At 37.1% G+C, this 20,911-nt stretch overlaps 2 protein-coding genes across 5 annotated transcripts in view; one reads left to right on the top strand and one right to left on the bottom strand.

The window, feature by feature from the left end:
* Positions 1 to 5,422, bottom strand: part of Sox15 (Sox box 15 transcription factor) — a 164,959-nt gene extending 159,537 nt beyond the window's left edge. The window contains exon 1 of the mRNA XM_022058308.2: positions 4,157 to 5,422. The gene's annotated coding sequence lies outside the window, so the exon portion shown is untranslated. The remainder of the gene's footprint in view (positions 1 to 4,156) is intronic.
* The window catches only part of LOC110827061 (uncharacterized), a 283,738-nt gene that overhangs the window by 201,837 nt on the left and 60,990 nt on the right, over positions 1 to 20,911 (top strand). The gene's annotated exons all lie outside the window — the stretch shown is intronic.

A 20,911-nucleotide genomic window follows, 5' to 3' on the forward strand; every position in this document is an offset into this window, starting at 1 on the left:
ATAAATTCATGTACATCTGTAGTCGGAACACCACTTTGAGGACCATGGCGGGGACAGAAAGATAATATTAAAAATGATTTAAAATAAATAAGATATGAGGGCGTGTACTGGATCAGAGTAGGAGCGTCCAATGGCTGGCTCTTTGGAACGCAGTAATGGACCTTTCTGTTCCAAAAATTTGTTGCTACACTTCCTTGAATTGATCACCGTAGTAATAATTGGTTAAGAGTATTAACTGCCTCCGTCATCAGGGCGATGACGCAAATAATATTACAAACAAAAGTATAATAATAATAATATCTTATCACTATAATGACAATTAGCGACTTGAAAGTAAGACGAGTAACCTTAACGTATGTTTCAATGAAAATCTTTGTATGTTAAACAGATTCGTATGTTACGACACGTAATGTTTTGTGCGATTAATCCTTTTAAGAAATTGGATTAAATCTGAATAGAGAGTACGAAAAGCCTTTGGAGCCCACCAGTAAAATCTTAATTTTTGAACAGCTGAGTGCTGTCGTCCACCGTTGAAATGGATAGTTTAACAGAAACTTCATTTAATACACAAGACACTGTATCAACTGGCTTTGCAGTTAGTTGTGAGTTACTAAGAGAAATATTAATGAGATTATTATTAATACATGATAATGACAATTCACTTTTATGATACAATACATGTTGAACCCTGAAGGGGGTGTGAATGAAGCTTCTATGCATTCCAATTGTTTCCTTTGTGAAACAATTTTATTGTTAATGATCTAAATGCATGGAGCAGTCGTTATTCAGAACATAATTATATTATACGCCCAACTAGTCAATAAATTCCACTTCTTTTATGGAACTCGAAGATTCATTACCATGTTAATAATAGCCTGAAACTGGACGCTATCTTGAGCCAGATGAATGAAATCCAAATCCTGACCCTAGTTAAGATCCATTTTAATATTATCCTCGAACTACGCGTATCTGTGACTGCAAAGTGTCATGTACTGCAAATAATATATTCAATAAAACACAAAGGGATATTATTATTTTAATATTGTTACTGCGGTGTGGGGTGTAATGAAGACTCAGTTTAACGCTTCGGAGCACGAAACCCAAATAAATAATATTTAGAAATTCAGTTACTTTTTCAAAACACATCACGTCTCCGTTACAAAGGTCAGTTTGTAAATTCTGTTAAATTAGGTGGCAAATATTAGTTATTACTGTGATTTAAAGGGACACAACTTAAGAACATCACATTCGGCTGATTTTTAAATTTATGTTAAATAATTCATGACCATTAATGTATTTTGCTACTTTTATGTGAAAGAAATGTAAATTTTGTTATAATTTACTCCACTTCTAATCTGGCACTGCTATCTGAACACAGTGAACTGCATAAAAATAATAATTGAGTAAAAGTTTTAGAGCTCTCCACTTTAAAATTTACACTGGAAAATAATTCATTGGTGCATTCAAGGTGTTCGTTTTGATATAAAGGATGCTTCTAGTCTTCCAATTGAAACAGACGTACAAATCTTGAGGCTTTCGAGGCGACTGAATGCAATAAAATCTCCAAAGGCGAGAAGCCGCGCCAAAATGGAATCGTTCAGTTTTAGTGAAACGGAGGTAGGCGTTTGAACAGATTAAGAAGACACCGCGTAATAAACTGATGGTGACTGAAATTCTTTAATCCAATGAAAGTTACTTCAAAGCTGGATAGTGTGTCTGAGGAACGTAATAGAAGTTGAAGTTTCTAATCGCAGCCCTTCCGGTGAACAAATACTGGCGGTGCATGCCAATAATAACCATATCTTACGGGTATCCTATCTTATAATGAAAATGTGTAGCCTCTGTATTGCATGAATATATCGCGAGTCTCGACAAGCAGTGTGAAGACGTTTCTCTGAAGACAACTAACTGTCTGTAACAAGAGCTGTTGTGTTGCGTGTTTAATAAACGTTCTGAAGACGAAATACGTCGTATATTAGAAATTTGTATTTAATGGAAAACATCACTTTAAAATGATAGTTTCACATATAACCAAAAATCTGCTTTCGCACGAACCCGTTGCTTTTTCAGTACTCCTGTTTCGTTTTTCCGTTTTCGGGAGTTCACGCATTGAAATCTCGCATCTACATAGTTTAAACGTTTTCTCCTAGGTTCGCTCCCATTTAAATACACAGTTTGCGAGAGCAAACAAACACATCCACCCGCAAACATGAAACTGGCCTCTGTGTATCGCAAAGAAGTATATGAGATTAACGTTTTTTATTAAATATAAATATTGTGTCATTTTGTAAACATTTATGGAATTGTTACAGAGCTCTAAATATGACCAGGCAGGCGATTTAACAGCGTACCCAAATGCGAGACATGTCCTATAGTATCAATTTACAATTAATATTTTAGTAAAAAGAGTACAGGATTTGTTTAAAGAATGTTTTTTTGGTATCTTTTTGCAAATCGTTGTAACGTATTGGTGTTTTAATAACATGTATTTAGACACATTATAACAATTTGAATTTTATGCAAGTACTTAAGTTAACAACGGATAAGATGGCACTAAAATATTGGTGTAAATACAATAGAATTAAATTAATATTCGTTGTCTTCTGCGAACAAGTTCAATTAAAAACAATGACACTGATAAAATGAGCAATTCTTGCATATTGCATTTATCTAAGCAACTTGTATTATGTTCTGTGTTACCTAGCAGTGTGCAGACACAAGGCTACTTTATCAACTAAAAATCTGAAAACTATTTTGCTAGTTAACTCAACATTTGATAGAAGTATTTTTGCTGTCAAGTTGATAGTGGCAGTAGGTTTCTTGTACTAGTGTATCACCGAACTGTTTTAATTTGCGGAGTTACTCAAACCAGTAAAAGTAGTGGTAAGTTTGTCCACAGATATTGTACTGGATGTTATAGCAATGTGTGTTCTTTTAAGTTATTTGATGTCGTAAAATTACGACAGTGCAAGAAATCAGTCACGGGTTGAAAAAAATAGAACTTTACAAAAACAGAAGTTTGATTTAATAATCTATTTAATAAAATAGCATGTAACACAATTCAGAAGAGAAGTTATTAAATTTACTTCTTTAACTGTCGATCAGGACTATAAACCAAGCATTTTTCTACGACCTCTTCCATAATTTAAGGGAAGCAATTTTGAACACTTTATAGTTTAAACAAATGACAATCACCTTTGACACTGGGTTACTTGATGAAAAATCCTTAATTACTTCACTTGTCTTGAGCAAGTGTTTTACTATGTAGAAAACTCAATAATTGCGATTAATGGTCTGCGTCTCTATACGTTTTACAAACCGATTTTTTTTTTCTTGGAGTATAAAATGTATCTTCCACGAAATTAAAGAAATAAAATTCCAAACACTCATGCAGCAGTTTAATGAAATTCTCAGCAACAGATGAGAGACTTATGATTAGCCTAACGAAACAATTTCATACGTAACGGAGCGAAAAGCGATGCATGGAACTTGGTTATTAACATCCACAGGCGGAGAACGTTGCTTAAAATTTATTACGCACTTCAAACTTTTCCTTTCGCTTGTATTTACATACAGATTTATTATATACTTAAGCGACTCTATTAGAACACAGGGAATATTTTGGGATGACTTTGCCCAGAATTTTAAATTCTTTTAAGACGTTTTTTAAACATTCGCAGGAGGTGACTTACAGTTTTATATATATGATAATGGATTGTGTAGTTAGAGGTAGCGCGAAGGGAAATTAATATATGAGGGATAGAGACCACAGGAAATCGGTATTAAGGGTGCAGAGCTAGGTTAAGTGGTCACAACTTAAACGAAAGAATATTTCTACTTGTAACAGAGAAGATATTTGTATTTTCTATCTGTTTTTACTTACCTCCGCCCCAACACAATTGACTTGTTTGATTGGAATTACTACATCAGTGGCGATCAAACATAACCTTATCACATTCATTGACAAGATGTTTACCGTGTGCGAATTCAGTTTAAAATCAAATTTTGGATTATGAATTTGAGCACATAACTATACATACATTATATATAATGCGTGTGCTAAAGGAGAGTTACGAAATACTAAATGTGTGGTACCACAGGGCTTTAAAGCGTTAAGTAAAACGTAATGTCACTGGAAGGCTGGAGGCGAACTTACGTGTAAGTCGCGGCGAAGGGGTTGACCGCTTCGGCGCAGTCCTCCTCCCCGCTAGCCGCCAGTTTGAAGTGTGTTTAGTCCGTCGGGTAAAAACGAAGACGAAGTAACCACAATCACCACTCCGCTTGATATCACCACAAGTCACTTATCCCGTGAACGTCAACTCACAAACTGACACTAACTCGTACAGCGTTAACAGAAAACAACGAAACAATATGGCGTTTTCTGAGATAATCACGAGTGTTATCAGACTCTCGCGTCTAATCGCGATTTACAGTAGAAAGAAATCCTTCCACTCAGAACCCAGGTTTCTTCCCAGTTCAGCCATTTGCATCACTACCAGGTGATAAATGTGCTTCGTGTGGTTATAATTTGTCTTAGTGACTTGACGCCAAAGTTATATTGTCTCTTATCCTGAAAATACAGGCCTGTGTCTTCCTGTTATCTGTTTCCCCGTAGACATATCACACAATGAGTAGCGTCGTGCTGTTTAATTATCGATATGTGAAATTACTAGGGCAAATTCGAACGCAAATAGTTTTTCTGCCACAATATGTTCTTATACTTTGAGTAATGAGCTTAAGTTTGCCTGAAAGCCCTAAACGAACGTATATTAGGCATATGTTACAACGTATTAACTTACGAAAAATCACAAGTGGAAAAGCTTATCTTCTCCCATGTAATGAATTTTTAGCTCGCAACTAATTGTAATTGTTGTTTCTGTAAGACACGTGATAAATAGTGGTTTGGGTCACTTTATCCTAATTCAAGTCACACGGTTATTTTTCAAAGGCACTTTAAGTAAGTTGTTTATGACTTACATATGTAAATAACATTGTGTAACGCGAATAAAAAATAAAGGCTTTGAAAAGCGCGCTATTCAAAATAACTGAAATGTCTGCCACAGTAACAACACGTCCATAAATCTCTGCATCCAAATTGTGCTGATTGCCAGTAGCATGTGCGTGGTTCCTTATAAATCAGTCTTTAATACAAATATATTGATGTATCTGTCATTCACTAACGCGGATCGAGTGTCTTTTGTTCAAGGGGCGGTAACTACAAGAGTAATTTGGTAATCACGTTTCTTGTTTAAAGTCCACCACGGTTGGCTCCCCGAGGGCAACATTCGCTAGTAAGTGCTGTGGTCCTCCTCTTCTTCTTCTGTCAGTAGGCCGACATCACCCATCTCAGCTGAGCAGGCAACCACGCACGCGCGCAAAAGCTTCCACACCTGTTGATAACCACCGTCATACTGCTCGGCTGGAAAGCTTCTATACGTGAAACACTTTCTAGTACTTGGCTCTCCCGCAAGCAAGCACTACTATCGCTCTCGAGCGCTGAGCTCGAAAGAACATTGTTTTTAACCTTTCAATCTGTAAGTTTAATTAAAGAAATTTAAGAAAATATACGCCTGTTGGAGACAGTGAATGATTTTAACACCAGCAGTTCCACCTATTGGAAATCTCTTTGTGTAATCCAGCCAGTAGAACACACAGGGCCATGTTTATTGTCATCAGTGGTGTATTGTCCATATGTGGAGACTACGCAAGGAACTGGGGTCCACGCTACAAGTGGCACGCGTTTGAAAAGTTCGGCTACTTTTGAAGCATCTGCCACTAAAACACCATGCTTTTTTTACTCATTCCATCACGTCTTTCTAGAAACTGGTGTTGGTGCATTGATGGACACAACGTCCATTAGGGGAATGCTGTAACCATGTATTCGGAGGGGATTGCCGTTTTAGACCACATAAGTACTGAATGAGAAACACGTGTTGATTACAGATCCAGCAATATTGGCTATAAAGATTTGTTTGCTAAATAGAGTTATTATATTCTTCAGTATTACATCTCGGGACACAGTTGTTTTAACAGTAAGGCCTAATTTCATATTAAGTTCGTTTAGGTCGTGTGTGACATAGTTACCGTAGTTGATACATTATCTTATAATAATGGAGAAACACGCAAATATACTTTGCCTTGTACTATGTACATTTACATGAAGTGTTTTCGACACCTGCAAACAAAGAACGAAAACTTGTCTTGCTTTTAGTATATAGTACGTGATATGAGGTGTAAAAATCCACACTGTAAAAATCCGTTATTTTATTTAATAATGTAATTGTCAATTTAGAAGTAATTAATTCAATTATTCTTATATAAAGGCCCTATAATTAATCATTACAAACTAATCATTTAGTACGAGAATTAAGTTAAAGAACGCTGATTTATTTACATAAACACACGTACCATAATTTTCATATAAACATTGTAGGGATAATGTAGAATGATTAATTATTAGTGGGCTCGGGATAAAATTATGGTTGTTATGACCTGTTTATGATTCTGTCTTTCGACTGAGAGACTTCAGAACGGATGGTTACCAGAATCGAATTTCCAAAATTTAAATTAGCAGTGTTTGCTGCTAAAATTGCAGATGTTTTTTCGTTAATGAGGGGAGATGAGATTGATTAGAAATGACGGCGATCTAACAAAAGGCATTTCTGATGTATCTGTCATTCATTTGATGAAACTGAAGAAGACCATGTAGTTTATCTTACTGATTCAGTAGCATGTGCTTGGTACAAGATTAAGTAATCCTTTATACCGTGTAGTTTTAAATGTAAACAATTATTTTACATAACAACGAATCTCATTACACTAGGTGTCATATTATATAGACATATGCGTTTCGGCCCTTATGAGGTCATCTTCAATGTAATTTTTACTGTTTTAACTTTTGGTTCCAGTGCATCTTTCCAGTTTCATAAGCATTAAAATTTTATTTGTTTTGTGTTTACCGGACTGCCCATTAATTTGTATGTTCATAAAACACACGCTGCACTGTGCGTTTTGAACTGTAAGTTAATTTCCGCCTTTCGCCTTCAAAAAGTAATGGTAAATAGAAACTATGACATTGGACGTAAGTCAGATGCGATCGCTGTATGGTTCAGCTAATGTCATTTTCTGGTTGTGAGCCGTCTTTCCATCGTTCCCTCCACGGTGCTGTGGTGATTTGGGTCCGGCGTTCCGCTACTCTATCACCACATCACCAGAGCAAAGAGTAGCAGAGAGTAAAAATAAGTTTACGCAAGCGAGAGAGTGAGTAAGAGAGACGAGATGAGAAGATATTCTCCCCCACCCCCATCCAATTTCACCCCCCCCCCTCTCCGTTCCTTTCGCTGTTATTTAGTAAATAATCTTCACTTTAAACAAGCAGCGGACCATGATTTTCTGCTGTTTTACTTTTTAATGTGTTTTCTGGACTACAGGACTAGTAAATAAAATGTAACAAAGGTTGATATGCAATGAATTTAGGACAATGTAAGTTATGTACGATAGATACATTTTCGCTTGGCCTAGAGGTTATAATATACATTTTTGCTGACGTCCATACTGATGCTTAGATGACAACACTTTCTACTGATTAAAGTAATTTTGAAGTTCATTAGTAACAAAGAAAGTGACGTTCTTCTGAAGAAGATTCTGACAACGAATGTTGCGTTTGTGAAGCGGCTATTAATAACATTATTTAGCCACACATACGCATGTGTGAACAGACATAGATCACTCAGTAAAGACACTGGCTAAAAGATGGATGACAGAGGTTCGATTCCTGTCAGTAATAGGATTTTTTCTTCGCGTGGCGTCATGACCGACTCTGCGATCCAGCTAGCCTCGTACCCAAAGAGCACCGGCTTGTCTTACTGCACGGATAAATAAAGATTCGATCGTGAAGCAGAAAGCTTATCTCCATGTCTAATTTTCACGTGAATTTAACTCCACGCCTCTTATACTTCCAATGTAAGGAGAAAGCACAGAGAAATGAACGGATACATAATCATCTGTTGGAAAAAATCAGTTTTAAAATCTCGATATTTTATGTCTATGTATAAAATCTGTTTACAAAATTATTAATATAACACGGACAAATAATGGTGGACATCGAATGACGCCAACATATTCTCAAATGCATGCCGTAAGGAAAACATAAGAAAGGAAAACCAAGAGTTAGATGGATGAAGGGAATCCATGGTGATATGACAGAGAGAGGACTCAAGGCAATGGCTATTTGGTATCGGAAATCAGTGACATAAATCTATAATTGACTCTGTTTTTTTTATATTATCTTCTTTCATTGCTAGGTCAGCACTTGCTTTCGGAGGCTGGGTGAAACCGTAATGTCGGCACTTATAGAGCGAATCTCTAGTAGAACGTAAATACTAGTTCTGAGTGAAAGGGAAAATAAAGACGCGTATGCATAAACATTAAATAGCTGTAAGAAGAACTAACAAGTAAGACAATGTTAAAATTATAGAAAAAACGAATGTATAACTTGTGTTCTCCAGGATGTGTATCGAAGCCTTTCCCGCCTGAAGCATAACTCAGTTGATATGGCTCTTTAATCACTTAGCAGTTTGGCTTATGCGGTAAAATATATCTCTTTTATTAAGGAAAGATTTTTTGTCCAAATCTCGATCTGTATACCAACAAGGCCTATCTTAATTTAAATTCTTCGTGTTTATACTTAGTCTCCCACGTACAAATGCTGGGTTAAACAGCTACCACTTCGTGATCATCATCTCACATCATTCGACCCCATATAAAAGCTGTAGATGATACAACGTCGTTGAATAACTTGTCCACCCCGTCGATGCTTCTGAATGCAAGCCTTACTTATACTTCGTACAGATGTTTGCCTATCCTTGGGTAATCACCGATAACTGTGTGCCAAATTACGTGTGCTTAAACTTCCTGTTCCTTGCAGTGAATTCACCGCCTAGCACAAATGCGTGTTATCTGAAAGTGATTGTCGTTACGCGTGTCGATAAAATGAAGGGTTTGTCAGTCTCTTTCTGTTGAAAGCATCATCACCTGTCTGAAGCCATTTTATAGTCCGTGGAAACGAAAGATAGTCCGCTATTAACAACGAACATTTCATTATGTCCTTTTTTCTGGTGACGTAGCTGTAACGCTGTAGGCTCGTATTCGGGAGACAACCAGTTCGAATCTCGAAAGTAAAATAGATATGTAAAGTGTGTGGTGCCCTTATGGATTCAAACAAAACATTTGTGCTCGAAAACTGTTATAAACGAAAACAGGAATTTTGAAATTCTTTCACGGAGATGGGACAGTGCAGAAAGATGATTTGTTATCTCGGATGTTGCGCCGTACAGTCAGGTAGAAGTTTACCGTCGTTTTAGTGATGCTTTAATGATGTTAGGAATTGCTATATTGGAAAAAATTCTAGGTCTCGTGTAATTCTGAATGAGTCACAAAATAATATTCTCTACTAAAGACAGGCTGTGAACTTTTGATGACGAACGCCTGTACTTTCATTAAAAATACCAGAACGAAGTCCGAGTTTATCTAGGTTTTTCCAGGTCAAACACACGGCACCTTATCGCTTACAAGATTAAGAGTAAGATGTAGGCAGTGTTATGACACTGTACCATAAGTTTTAATTTCGCGTACGACCGATTCAGTTTTCTGATATGTAAGATTCCGGTGCTTTTACGCTTTTTCTTACTGCGGTGGTTTCCTTAAATTGAACATCTTTCTTTCTAACTGATTCATATACTTTATACGTTTGAAATTTCCCTGCTCTGCCAGACTGTTGCACCATTGGAATGATGGGGTAAAGAGAGAGTAGCTCGTTCCTGTGCTTTGCTAATGAGAGTCTATAAATTGATGACAGCCTACCTTTTCAACTCTTGTGGTTATTTGAGTATTTACAACTCTGCATTGAAATATTTTAATTTTGTAATGTTATCGAATTTAATAAAAATTGTGATTATAAAAAAATGTAAATATTTCAATCATGCTCGTTGTTAGATAACGCCCTAAGCTATTTCCACCTACCACGGATCCTCACGACTTTCCTCGGAAAGATTTATTTTAATTTAAGCTTAATCCCTTCATCTCCTTGCAACAGATTTGCCTGTGAAAATTCTGTATACAGTCCCTGTTTCCACATAAATATGCCATCACAGATAAATAAGCATTATTTTCTGATGCTCCGTATGTAAATTATCTTCGTGTACATACAGACATTAGAATTGTCAAAATCGTGCAGAGGCTCTTATTTGATGCAAACTGGTATCCATCTGTCGAATCCCGTTCGCGTGTGTGTGTCTGTCATGACATTCTAGAGGCCTTGTTACGGGCTTATTCCCCACTCTGGGAGCTCTGCATCCTGTCTCATATTTCATTTTGTGTTGGGTGACCCGTAATGGTTCATCTGTAATAAAAGAAGAGTACGACTATGGCTTATTCCACTTTTTCACTCACCGGCTCGCGTTGTGGCTACTTTCTGACACCTGCACAGTGTGGCCGGTCAGCCAGAATCTGCCGATATGACGTGACAGCTGTCTGTCTCGCCATTTAAGTGGGAAGTTAGTGGTGCACTAAAATTAAAACGGCGAAAGAGAGAAAGAAGTAGGCCTAATGATATTGGGTGAAGCCATGGGTAACCATATTGCAGCAGTGGGAGGCAAAATTTGCTCGTGCTTATTACGACGTGTACCAGGAAGTAAAACCACCATTTGGTGAGTAAATGATAATAATTAAGGCTGATTACTCGCAGCTTCAAAATATAGAATGGGTTTCAGCAATAGACTTTCTAAGCTATGTTATTTGGTTCTGTCTGAGCAATGTGAAAAATCTGGGACTTCAAGAACCTGGGTGTGTAAAATAAAGTCTTCTGATCAGAACCACTGTTGGGCTTGTTTGAGTAGAATGCTGAAGACAATATATATATATAACGGCATAGTGGAAAAAGTACGTAATTAAGAACATAATTTATATTATTCATTATTAGGGTGATCAAGGAGGGTGAAATGGATAGAATATTTAGGATGAGTGGAAAGAAGACAAATATTCGAAAACATTTCTGTCAGAAGAACTGAAGGGAATAGATGTGCGAATGGCTGATAATATTAAAATGAATCAAAAATAAGGTGTAAGGTTGTGATCTTCGTTTAATAGGCTCAGCATAAATTCCGTTCGGAAACTGTTGTACATAGGGTAATAAAGCTTTAGGTTCATTAAGGGCGGGAATTCCTTGACCAACTGAGAGATTTTTATCTCGTTAAGGACTCTGAAGTTCCGTATCACAACACAATTTTTAACTTTTGATCGAATCCTGCTACTGGACTGCGTGCAGTTAGACTGTATGTCAGTTTTCTGATTCACTTATGAATATTAGTTCTATAGGTAAAAAGTAACCAAATGTTGCGAGGATTTATCTTTCGTTTATTTACTTTTCGTCCGTTTGGTCCGCTCTGTTTTTTATCATGTCTCCTTCTTTTCTCTTCCCCTGTTTTCGACAAAGGTAGCTAATGCACTCAGTACGTCTACACCAGGAAGCGAACTAATGTAGTCTCATTATAACGATAATTTTCTTCTCAGCTTTAAAGGTGGGTACTGAGTTCTTCAGTACCCTGAGGACGAGGACGAAGATGGTTCTCGAAACGTTGGTGATTTCTCCAGTAAACTATCTGACACTGCTGGTAGTCCGAAAAGAATTCATTATGTAAACATTGTTTCCCAGTGGTAATATTGAAGCCCACGGTCTCAGTTCGTGTATTGATGTCTTTGGTTCAAATAGCACATGCTATTGTTTTCCTTCTGCCCGCAAACTAGTGACAGGCGAGAACTACTGTTTGTTCCAAGTTACTGCACGATAGATATCCGAAAGGATACATAAAACTGGGCAGAGGATAAGAAGCCTCGTTAGAGAAGGCGTCACGTTGGGACAACTGCAGTGCCTCTGACTTTAATTTGGTACGTAGTCCTATCCCGTTCGAATTTCTACTTCGGCACCGACTAATATGATTCGGGTCTTTCCGTTCGAATGCCGGGATAGTGCCCCCTGCATCACTTAATGTTCCAACTTAAGTTTATGTGGTCGTCTTCTCGTCTCATTCGACGATAATTAAGTTCTGCAGATGTTATGGTATCGTTTAATGGCCAACTAACCGAGGGATTGTACGAAAATTGCAACTGTTATAAGTGGAATTGTTGGCGTTTCCTATAATTTTGAAGTCCTTAACGACAATGTTCCAGTTTCAAGTTTGATATTGAAAATCATTACAGATTTTGGAACTGAGAAAATTGGCGTGGAACGTAATTTAGGACAGCTGGTTTCTGTTAGCATTGGTAGTTCTCTGAACTCATCCATGGTCCTATATTCTACAGATAGAATACTATGTTTCGAGAGCTGGATCTGCTTCTGTCTTCAGATGAACGGTATTAGGCAGTTGGGTCCGTCAGAGAGGTCTAATCTCCATCGCTGTCTAACATACCGAAATATGTAGTTGCGTTTACCTGACGACGGTAGCAGATCCAGCTCTCGAAACGTAGTGTTTTATTTGTAGAATATAGAACGATGAATGAAGTCTAGAAAATATCATTACAAGCTAATACCTAACTTGTTGTTCACAGACTAGAAGACCTATGTATGTCTATTTTTATGGTAAATGTTTGATGCGTTCCTGTAATAAAATCATGTAAAACATTAAACAAAGAAGATTGTCCCTAGATTACGAAAAGGTTTCTTTCTACCCACTTTCTAAATAAGTAATGCGCGAACTTTGCCGAAGCCTAAAATTAAAATACATACCTCAAGACGGCCAAAGAATCAGAACCAAAACTACGTAGTCAGTGATCGGAGTCTTTGTTGTAATATGTGATAAAGTTAATATATTACAAGTATACGCTCGCGGGATTATGCGCAGATATGCAGTATTAAATTATATAATTATGCGTATGAATCATTTAAACGAAATTTGGCATTCTAAGGTCTTCCAGGAATTTGTTACTTAATCGTTTATTTCAATGAGGTGCATGATGAATATATGTTGACAAGCAATATCAGAAAAGTTAATTTTCTGATGTTCCCACGTCTTCCATGTCTGCTGTGTCAACAAGTAGTGAATTTTGAAAGCATGCCAGTTGATATGTTCCCTAACTCTGTTACATTGTAAGGTATAAATTTGTCCTTCAGTTTATTAATATAGTTAGTTAATGTCGTGATGTCTAGACGAACCAAGACCTACAGAAATAAAGCTGAAGTAAACCGTAAACTATTCTGTTTAGAAAGGAACTTTGTGCAATTCAGTTATACAATCCGATTAATATCTTAATAATGGCCAGGCACATTTTTATGGAGATTTTAACGCAGGAATAAGATATGTGCTTTGAAAATATAATTTTACAAGACGCAGTTGGATATAGACTCGCTCGCCCAACAAAATAAGACACGGTGTGCATTTTTATTTGTATATGAGCCAAGCTATAAATTATACACCGAATGTATACCAAGCCTTAACCACTACAAGCTGGTTTTTTGGTAAGAGGTGGCCAGACGGAAGGTTGTATAGTTTTTTAACAGACCGGATGTGCACGGACTGATACGTGGCTGAAAGGGGGGGGAGTTGAAGTCTTGAGGAAGTGGAGGTGAGGGATGGTGGGCATCTTCTTCCGGTCGTCGTCTAAAACTTACTAACTCCGCGTCTTGCCGCAGGGGTATCCATCTTGCACGTTGCATTGTAAACATTACTTGGCATTTTCTGGACTACAGGTTGCTACTCGCTACTCTGCCACAACGCTCACAGCACCAACAGATTAGTTACTGGCGTAACTGTTAACTTTTTGAAACCTGAGTGCACCTGAATAATATTTTAACATTCAGTCCGTACCTCAAAGAAGACACTCTTCTATTATGAAAATCAATGTATTAATAATGGTTTACAGTGAGAGTTATATGAAACCCAGAAGTACAGAATGCAGAATTATTGAGTATTACAGCCGCTGGTAAGAATATTTATCACTGAACTTTAAAGTTATAATGTGCACAGAGTATTGTTACGGTGGTAAAGTATTGAATTTCTAATTGGGAGGTACTTGATTTGAATTCCTCTCACAAAATCGCTTCCTGAGTAAATTTGTCTGCGTTTCAATCTCTTTAGGCTAATGGGAGGATATCTTTTCTCCTTTGACTTAATTGACACGTGAATGCCCAGTTATAAATACATGCCCTACCTGTTTCAACAGGTAGTTCCTCTTCACTTTGTATTTGTGGCTTTTATGATTACTAAAGTAAACAGCTGTTATTTTTTTAAACAGTCTTAACCAGTTGAGGTTGTAATGCTGAAACGTTATGTTTTCTTTGTGGTAGAGAATGAATTAATAAATATTATTTAAATGAGCTTTAGCTTCGAAGTGTTAAAGCTCTTCCGTGTAAACGGTGCGCAGTTTCTCGGCCTTTGCGTTTTGTATGAAATATAAGAAAGACACGCAATCATACCTACGGTACAAATAATATGAAAGAGAAACAAAGAATGTCTCACAATCATTCAGAGATATCTCAGGAGAGAAAGCAAATTCTAACCTGAACATGATGACATGTGATGTGTCTTTTTTATTTTCTGTGCTGGTCACAGTCGAGTCTTTTGTCACACTTTGTAGCTGCGAAAATGATAATAAAGACTGCCCTTATTTATCCTTAGGATGACTGTTTTCTCCGGCAGTTAATTTTTTTACAGTTTTGTGTGTGTGTGTGTGTTTGTCACGTGGTAGCCTTACCATGATGTTCTCACTGGGTATGAACTGAGAATATTAACGCAGAAGGAATGACTGCAAATTTAATATTTTAATTTTTAACAATCAATGTTACATGTGAATAGATTGAAATATCTTCAAGTATAAAGTTCATAACGAAACCAAGAGAAAATTAAGTTTTGGAGTTTCGGGCGGACGTTTGGGCAGGAGAAGGAGGGAGAGAGGGAGAGATAATCAGTTAATGCCAATGTTTGCATCAGTTCGTCAGTCTGACAATTCTGGCTGTCACCTGATATTCTGCTCATGGGCTGAATACTTGTGTGTTCTACATTTTAGTTAAACGCTAACTTTATTACTTGTGAGTTCTGATTTTAGACACCGTGGCAATTGGACGCAGTTCGATATTTTTGAGAATGAATGGGTAACTAATCTTGTGAACAAAGCTGATGATGTCTTAACTGGATTGCTTCTAACTCCCATATTTTTCCTTTCTCGCCTTATTTGTGTTTGCACATTTATTTTTCTTCTCTGCAAGACTAGACAGCCTTTTGTCTGAGAAAGTTACAGGATGGGGTAGTTGATTCTGACGTCAAAAAATAATGTTGTTGCTTTCGATAATGACAATGATTGCGATAACGCGAAGGCCGTCGGTTGTCGCCGAGATCCTTGACTCTCATCCTGCTCTACTTACTCCGCAGGATCACACAGAGCGCCTCTCGCGTGCTGAAGAGAAATCTGCTGACCTCTAATTAGCTAACTCGCAGCTTTGATTCGCGAAATGCGCTAAAGCCCAGTGGGTTAAATTGTTGAAGTACGTACCGTGGCATCATTTAATTGATAACGAATTTGCGCGCAAGAACATTAGTGAATTTGATGCAAAGTTTTGGCGGTTTACGGTCCTGCAGCTGCCCTTATAAAGGGAACCGCTGAAAATAATAACACTCCTTCTCACCGTCAACACATCGAATTAAACTCTTAGGTTGAAGATGTGGTCTGGTAGAAATTGACAGACGCTCCAGAGGCGCTTCAGCATCCATCATGTTCGCCGCTGTAAGAACCTAAAATATCACCAAGTTCTTGGACTTGTCTTGATAGACGAATTAAACTGTTCCTTCACCTTCTGAATGAGCATCCATGGAATCTTCTATCTACCATTGTGTTGATACAGCAGCGTCAGAATTCGGTTTTCTGTGGTTCTACTCAAGTGTTCTAGATATTTCTTTGATAATTGTTATAACTGCATTAGTATATTTAATTTGCTGTTTATTGATCAGATTCACACCAATGACTTCTTAAGCAATGTCATGTTTAAAGGAATATAGATGGTAGTTTTGTGGTTAACCAGTTAGTTCCTACGACTAATCATCATTAACATCGCTGGTTAAGCTTTCCGACTTAATCCGACTATATTATTTTTAAAATCTGTTTAAAATTGGTTTAAAAATGGTCACCGTGTCTTTACTTGGGCATCTATCTTTTTTCTTTATTTAGATTTATATTTCTGTAATATGTTAGGTAGCTTGTGCTATGTGAATTCATTATAAACATTTAGCTTTACCGTCTATGTATATAACGTGCCATTACGTTGATGATATACGCAAAATTTAGTTCCTGACGATTTTTTCATTGCGTCTATGGTCTAGTGAAGTATAAAGTATAGCCTTAGCACTCATTTCGGCAGCCTCGGTACTTTTGATCTCTTGAGTTTAGTCCGTATTTCTGGCCAATAAAGTAACAATGGTACAGATATATCTGATGTTTTTATTGTTCCTGTATTTATATAAAAATTTATGTATCTTAATATCAGTACAATATATAAAACGTTATAGCCAAGTTCGTTCAATTATTTTGTCTAGTCTAATACATTATACTACTTAAATTATTATTTTAGTCCTTGTACGTGCGTTTCATCTGAATGAAAATAATTTGCATTATATTTTGTTGCAACATTTGCATAGCTGATTGTTAATTCTGAATGATGCGTTAATTAATTAAGACTGCAAATAATGCAGTAACGGCGCGCAAGGTATTATGAGTCAAAACATAGGATATGGACTGTAGCATACGGTTTTTGTCTTAAATTTGACAGTTCTCATTAGTTTTTGTGAATATAATTTCAGAGTATTGGAATAATCATTTTTAAATAGAAAAAGCATTTAAGGTATGAAAATTTAGGAAATAAGAAGACTCTTTAACGATTATAAAAATAAAGAGATGGAAGGGAAATCTATTTGAAACTGTCCATATTTGATGTAGAGAGGAAGGTTATTTCTGGTTATTTCTGTGGGTTCAATCTGATGTTAATTATGGGTTCTGCATCAGACTCATTGTGTCTTTATACGTAATAAGTAAAGTGTTGGGCGTGGACCTTACTTTGAATTTTAATCCATTTTAACTGCTGGAGACCATGCCTATCAACACGCCCCATGAGCGCAGAGCATGGGAAAAGTGTGCTATCTCCAGCGACTAGGTTGTCGGTCTTAAGATACTGGAAGAACGCACAGCAGAAAGACATATTTGTTAAATAACATACATTTAGAATTTACAGGAAACAAAATGCTAAGTGTTAGTTTAGTTATTGTTCAAATACCCACACACCGAACACACTGGATGTTTGATTGTTAATCGGAAGTTTAGAAACTTCGACTATGTATCAAGAAAAATTTTTGGATGAATTTATTAAGATTTATATTAAAATACGCTTATAACAAGTCATGCCATTATTATGTTCTGTAACGAAAATTCCACGTATATTCAGCTTACCAAGAAATGAGATTAGTCTGAAATCGAAAATGTTGCTTTTGTAGAAAACAGAAATACATTTTGACAGTGAGATATTGCTAGATCGCCGCCCAACCCCCCAATTTCGAGGGCTACGCTTTTTGGCTGTCCTTGTCAGTTTTAAAGAAATAAAGTCCTTTACTCCAGCTATTCCAGTCATTTGTCATATTTCTAGGTGACAATGACCAGTTTTAATCTCAACAGCAAACTACGTTCACCACTGTTGCATTGCTTGTGACCATTTTAAAGAAAACCCAGAAGGAATATGTAGCTAAAGTAATGTCTAAGAACATACTAAAGTTAGTGGAATAATTTCCGTATTTAACGGATGTACATAAACCACTTGTACCTGGAAGATATCTCACTTATTACACGGTATTAGTTTTTCTATTAAGACACGTTATTGTGTTTATGACAAGTATGAAATAAAATCAATTTAGTCGCTTCCTAAATTGGCGCGTCTTTCGCCGAAAATTAAATTTTCTTGTGGATAAAATAGAAACTATAGACTTAGTATTACTCAAGTATCAGCGTATGTTTACGCAGTGAATCCTTTAAAATGTTAAACGAACTCTACTTTCATTAGCTTTGGTGCGGAAGTGACTTTCATATATGTTAAACATGTGTTGTACTGCCACATCCATTATCTGAATTAAGAACTACATTCTGTTCTAAATTAATTTACTACATTATTTTAAATGTTGTCATTTTTAAACTGTGCCGAATGAAATTCAGATATAGCACAATTTGAAGTATTTTAATTCATACATGGGGCGTGTATTAACATTAGTCAATCAATTAAACATTTGTTGGCTAAGTTCTGTTTACAGAGAAGAGAATTGTCTTGAAGAATTATCAGTATACCGCTGTCGTGTTACATAGAATAGAACATTTATTTTATATTACTCTAGTTGTAGTGATCTGGCGGCACAATGCTAACCAATCCGGGGCATTAGCCATTGATTTCGGTGCAGAATTTTCATTAGTAGGACTTTACAATTTCCCACTAATCACATTGAATTTGTCAGACATAACCTCAAATTTTCTTAGCGACGGTATAATTACCATGCGTAACGTAGCGCCTGGTGCTTCAGTGGGACGTGCATGTCGGTGTTTGAAATGATTGGCTTCAAAAACGCAAAGACTGCACAGAGATTGCTATTTTTGTTAATGTGATGAAGATGCATTGTGTTACAACTCTGTGATTTCTGACGCGGTCTCCTGAGCGAATTAATCTCTGTTTAAAGAATTTCACTTGCGGTGTCAGCTTCACTTGCTGTGCGACACACTCTGTCACAAAACCTTGACAATTCCTCGCGAAAGTGTTCTTTTTAATCTGACAGCTACTGCAGAGTAGGCGTGCGAGACGCCGTTTTACAGATGATGTGTCCTGAGAGGCTTTGCTTTCTATTCAATCCTATTTACTGAGAGTTGAAGTGACGTAAGTTGTAAAATCTGAGCTTTCGATTTTTACGTCTGTGTTATGTTATCACAAATATTTACGTTATTAAATTGTTTGTTTTATAACTTAATATTTGGCTACTTTAATGGACGCCTAGGGTCATATGCTTAAAATCCTTATTTATTCTCAGCCCTCTATATCTTTAATATTAATAAAGGAAATTATTCCTCCCAAAATTCGTCTTAATACCAAATACAGTAAGCAGTTAACTAAGCCCTGTTTCCGTGTACGATGAAAATGTAATGTTTAGACTAATTAGCATAAGTTTCACATGGTCAAGATCAACTGCCTCCCCCCTTTTACACACAATAGAACCAAGAAATAGGGACAGAAATCTGTCAGGAGACGGGATACCTCAGACAGTATAGTGAATAAGAAACGGAATAATAACCGGGGTTCGATTACCGATAGGATTTTTCTCTTCGCCGAAACAACCAGACTGGCTTTGAGACCCACCCTGCCTCCTAACCATCTGGTACCGGGATTCTTCAGGGAAATGTTGTCGGAGAGAGAATCAAACCGCTCACCTACATCTAGTGCTGAGTTTAGGAATGTGTGGTAAAGTACCTCTAATCCCCTATATGTCTGCATGGTCTGGCAAGTGAAGTAACAAAACAGATCTGTGTGAAAACTGAAATAGATATATTTTATTTTTGCAACACCTATAACAAGACGTTTAGACTTAATAACGTTAGAGCAGTGGCCCAAGAGATTAAGTAAGTTGGCGTAGGTTAGAGAGTTATATGGCAGAATGTAACATATTCAGGCACGAAAGGTATGTTTGGAGGGGTCAAATATCTTTGTAGAAGGTCAAGGACATTTCACTAAATTTAGGATCTTAGGAATCAGGCCATTTATTTGTAACCGTTTTTCGTCACTCATTCTGATCTGAAATGTTCAGAACCTCAGCATACAAGTATCTGTGTTGCACGCAGGAATGCTCGACAAATGTCACATTTTCACTTTAATGTTCGCTCGTTCATCATTAAGGTTGGGTTTATTAGCGACAGTGTTGCTGCTGAGTAGAGGGTGGATTCCTACAACTGTCAGTTCGCCACGAGTCTCGGAGAGAAGTGAACATTCGATTAAGACAGTTTGCAGAATATTTAAGAGGATATGCCGTTGGTGGGTGTCTAGTACGCAGGAATGTTCTAGTCAGGATGTATGATGTCTCGTGATTCTAATTATGACGAAAATAAAACTAATATGGCCACTTTTAACATTGAAACTAGACACGTGAAGTTAAAATTAAGATAAAGATGGATATCCACTGTATTTTAGTGCCTCCGTGACGTTCCGTGTGTCTCCTCAAATATAATTTTATCTTAAGCTGTTCCTATATTTGATTTTCTTTTGTTACTCTTGTTTTGATGAACCGGGATAGCTCAGTCAGTATAGTGACTAGCTACGGGCTGGACGGCCGGGGTTCGATCCCCGACAGGGGCAGAGGATTTTTCCTCTAGCCTCTGCGTCCAGACCGGCTCTGGGGCTCACCCAGCCTCCTCTACAATGGGTACCGGGGGTCCTTTCCCGGGGGTAAAGCCGGCCGGGGCGTGATGCTGACCACTCACCCCCATCTAGTGCCGGGGTCAAGGAAGAGAGGAGCTATACCTCCACTCACCCCAAACGCCTACATGGAGTATAGTGGGACAAACTTTACTTTACTTACTCTTGTTTTGAGATATTTCAAATTTATCACAACTTTTAATGGTTCTCATGTCTATTCTTCTTTCCATATTTCATTTTTTATCACGTTATGTTAACGGGTTTATATTACAAGGGATATAAATAAATTCAATCAACCAGCTCAAGAAAATATATGTATCGTACTTTCTCCATTGAGGGCGATGAATGTTGGGATTCATAAATAGAAATCAGCACAGTACATTACCGCGTAATCCGTACATCTTTACCGATAGCCCGTTGGAGACCGCAGTTCCACAGATG

This window comes from Zootermopsis nevadensis, unplaced genomic scaffold (genome assembly GCF_977971745.1).
Source record: "Zootermopsis nevadensis isolate Lab colony 2312 unplaced genomic scaffold, Znev_1.0 Znev_ptg000004l, whole genome shotgun sequence".
NCBI classification, from domain to species: Eukaryota; Metazoa; Arthropoda; class Insecta; order Blattodea; family Termopsidae; genus Zootermopsis; species Zootermopsis nevadensis.